Source organism: Cricetulus griseus, unplaced genomic scaffold (genome assembly GCF_003668045.3).
Source record: "Cricetulus griseus strain 17A/GY unplaced genomic scaffold, alternate assembly CriGri-PICRH-1.0 unplaced_scaffold_334, whole genome shotgun sequence".
Classification (NCBI taxonomy): domain Eukaryota; kingdom Metazoa; phylum Chordata; class Mammalia; order Rodentia; family Cricetidae; genus Cricetulus; species Cricetulus griseus.
This window is the reverse complement of record NW_023277069.1, coordinates 6,950-11,217: the sequence shown is the minus strand read 5'-3', so window position 1 is coordinate 11,217 and position 4,268 is coordinate 6,950. Positions and strand designations below refer to the sequence as shown.

Genomic DNA, 4,268 nt, shown 5'->3' with positions numbered 1-4,268 from the left:
ATGCCCCTCCCTCCAGCAATCACAGGCCTGCTGCTACCCTCTGCGCCTTCTGCCCACAGACCTGCTGGGACCTCAGCTTCCCAGGAATGCAGGGCCAGAGGGTCACACTTAGATTTGGAGGCACCCACCCATTGGCTAGCCCAGTGTGCGTCCCACAGGGATCTTTCTCCCAAGGATTTGTCATCCTTGCACCCACCACTGACAGAGGCCTATGTGGAGGAAGCTTGCTCCCAGAAGGCATGCTGTAGGCCACTGTCACCCTGCAAGGAGGGAGGGAAGGGGAAAGTCCTTCTGGAAGCCAGCTCCTACCCAAGCCCTGTGACAAGCAGGCTCTGAGTGCCTGTCATTCACAGGCTTTTATGTAGCCCCAGGAGCCTCTATCAGGAGGCTGGCAGTCCAGGCTAGTCTAGGGTCATTCAATGAGCCAGAGAGTACAGTCCTCCACCAGGCTGCAACTTTCCCCCTGTTTTTCAAAGGGGAAGAAGGGGTCTGTCCCTTTAGATTCTGTCCTGAGTCATAATCCTTCAAGAGAAGACAAACTGACAAAAAACAAACACAGGGCTGAGACTAGGAATAAAGAGCCTATACCTAGATTCCTACATTTAACATTGGAAGTCCTCAATTGGACCCCCTATTTTACCAACAGAAGTTCTCAATTAGACCACCTATTTTAACCTAGATTGCAGGTTTGATCCAACTCTCCATAGAATATCTGCCCTAGAAGGGACGTTGAGGACTTCTCCTAGGTTGCCCAGACCTGGCATTGTAGGCAAATCTGCCAAGCTCTTGGCCTGTTACTTCTACTACCTGTTACCCTAGCATACATAAATTAGAGGAACATGAAATAACAGAAATATAAAACATTTACTCAACCAACTAGTTGGGGTTGAAAACCTACAAGTTGTGAGTCCTGGGAGGGTCTTGGGTTACCTGGTGAGGAAACTAAAATGTTGTGCCAGGTTCCTGGAGCCCACAGACTAACACAAGGATTTGACACTCTGATGCAAAAGCAAAAGGTTTCTTTTTATTTCAAGCTGGCCAGCTAGGATCTAACTGCATGGCAGGGAAGTGAGATACCAACTACCCAAAAAAAGAAGCTTTTACAGTGGAAGACCAAAGGTTGAAAGCCACAAATTACAGGGTTTCCATGGTTATTTCAGGTTATACAAAGTACAGAGTATAGCAGTAACTATATATTTTAAGTGAGATACATTTGAGTGAAATAAGACAGTGCCTGAGCTTGCAGGGTTAGAGGGTCACTGGGTACTGTCAATTATCCCCTTGGCAGCAGGATCTTTTTTTCTCATTTTTTTAACAAAAACCTGAGCACATTTATTCAAAAACAGTTCAGTTCAGTTAAAATCCTATAATCAGTTCAGCCCCAATTCCAGTCACTTGGGTGCGAAGTGTAGATTTGTTACTAGCCACATCTGGGTGAATGCCTTGGTCCGCAGGTACAGGCTGGTGAGGTAGCCACCCTGCTTGTTAGCTGCCAGGGACAAGAAAGTCCTCCCCAGTTTTGAGCAGCGCCCTCCTCACCCAAGTGCCAGGGTCGCTGCAGGCTGCTCAAGGGCTCCCAGGTGATGGTGGCTCCTGCACAGGGGCGGACAGAGGCTTGAGGAATCGGTGTGAGGAAAGATTAGCCTGTAGCTGTACTTGTAGTGAATGTAGCTGCTGCACTGCCTCCTTGATGAGGTTTCCCTAAAGCAGGAGCTGCTGCAGGAGCTGGTGAGTGTCGTAGTCGCTGGTGTGGGTCTCGGGCTGAGATCCACGTCGCTGTTGCAGATGGCGGGACATGGCTGTGCTCTGGGGACAACCCCACCGGCACGGGGCTGAGAGAGGCTGCGGGGTGCTCGGCTTGCCTGTCACCGGAGGTCCCTCAAGGCCAGGCTGCCGGGACACAGGGCATAGGGCGCTGGCGCCGGTGGTGAGCCCTGCCATGCAGTAGGGAGCCGCCAGGCTCTCCACTCGCCCGCGATCCAACAGCACGCAGCGAGTTGTACATTATTTTTCCCATTTTAAGTTCTGTGGCAAATTTATTGATAATTCTGGATTTTGTTTGATTAATCCATATGTTTTAATCATGGTCCACACTTAAAGTCAGGATAAGATTCGTTTTTGATGGGTCAGAATACAAAAGGTATTTATTTACTTTGACCATTAGGTGGTGCCATCAATCAAGGAAAACAATGTGGTTACTCTTGCTAGCCAATCAAGAATCCCCCACTGTCTTCATTTTCATAGTAATGAATATGTGCACATAAATGTGTGCATACATTGTAAGGTATAGTATAGATATAACAGTGTCTTTGTGCATAGATATAATGCCACAAATAGAATACCCAAATCTCAAAAATTAGGAAGTAATGAGGGATTATAATTGCATTTACAGGAACAAGAAGAGAAAGGACATAACTAAGGCTGAAATAATAGCCCCAGGCACAGAAAACACTGATAGGATATCTCAAGATAAAGATTTAAAAATCAACAAATTGCAGGATATTGCATAAATTTGCTACACATGCATACAATAAAGGTAGTATACTACCTATTTTGTATTTCACTAGTAACAATTTACCTCAACCTCCCAGTCTGGAATAATGCGACACCATTCTGCAAGGAGATATACACACACATGAAGGGAACTGTCACACCAGGAAGCAGGGTGGCCAACTCCACAATCTCCTGGCTACATCTGCTGAATCACAGACTCACACAAAGGTGGGAAATGAGGAAAATGTTAAGAAGGAAGGCACTTTTTCTGATACTTGGATTTTTCACAGTAGTCATAAAGCAGGTATATACTGCCATTGACTTTTGCTATCACTATTTATATTATTGTGTCCATGTCAGACACAGGGTAGCAAAAGCAGGATAGCAGAACTGGTTACCATGCCCACATTTACCATACCCACATTTACACAGAAATGTGCATCATTGGAAGGAAGATTATCCTTATATTGGTTCACTGAACAAAAATGGACTGAGTGTATTGCCAAAACCTACAGCTTATTGTATATTGTGTAGAGTATGCATGGCAAGCTAGTGTGAACAATTGCAGAAGGCAATAGACACTGATCCTCCACTTTTGAGCTACAGTCAAAACATGGATGATACATATAACACAAACATCCGTGAAATAAATCCCTTAAAATGCCATCTCATGAAAATATGGTCAAATATTACAGACAATAAGGGCATCTTTTCAACTTATTGAAGAAAATGCTCATACATTAAAAAATGTGTATTTGTGCCCAACAATAAATATGTAACTAAAATCATAGGCATAGAGAAAAACTGGAATTTAATTGTGAATTAGATATTAATGCGTACTTTGTGAGACAATATTTTGCAACCCTCATAGCAAGGAGATTCAGAACACAGGTATATGGTAAAATCACTCCAGCCAGAGATTTGAACAATAGATTCATAATAATAGCACAAAACAGAATGCAAATATAAACCAAGGTATCCCAATTAATTGGACAGAATGTAATTAAGGGGAATAAAAATAACCATTCATGATTAGAGCTGGCCGTCCCCACTATGAAGACCTTGGGGTCAGCATCATCGCAATCCATGGTACCCCATAATCTTCTTTGGAGACCTTGGGTCATTGTCAGGATCTGGAATTCTCTCTGATATTATAAGCTTTGTAGTTAACATTTTAAATTCTATATTCTGCAGATCTCTGTAGTATTAGAAGTCTGCCTCAGTAAATCTGGCAACTTGTTTTCAGTTACTTGTTTTAAGCTTAACCTTTGAAAACATCTACAACGGACTAAGTGATGTATATCCCTGTTATAAATCATTAGTATTTAGCTTGACTATAAGCAATGAACTTGTTTTTTAAAGGATGGCTAGTAACTTGTATTTCTTAACATATTAAAATAGGTTAGCAGCTTTTATAAAACTAAGACTTTATACTGTCTGGTTTACCTTTAACATTTAATGTTTTAATCCTTAGTACATTTTTTTCTGTTGTTATCAGAGTAAATATCGGACATACAGGGGATCCTAGCTACCCTTATAAAAGGTTTTTGTTTTGTTTTGTTTTTAAACCAAAAAAGAATTGAGACCCATGGCCTTAGAAGTTATTTTAAGCCCTTTGTTAAACTTAGTCTTTGTCATACTGTACCAGATGAAATGAACAGCTCAACTTTTGGTTAGCATGTGGAGCTTATATCTGTGATCATAAGTTTTGGTTCTTTGATTTAAGCACAAACATTAGCAACATAACAAAAGCGCAAATATAACCTTATAAATTT

General features: G+C 42.2%; 1 pseudogene; it reads right to left on the bottom strand.

Moving 5' to 3' along the window:
- Window positions 1–1,485: 1,485 nt before the first annotated feature.
- LOC100772517 lies at window positions 1,486–2,001 on the bottom strand (annotated as a pseudogene).
- Window positions 2,002–4,268: the final 2,267 nt, after the last annotated feature.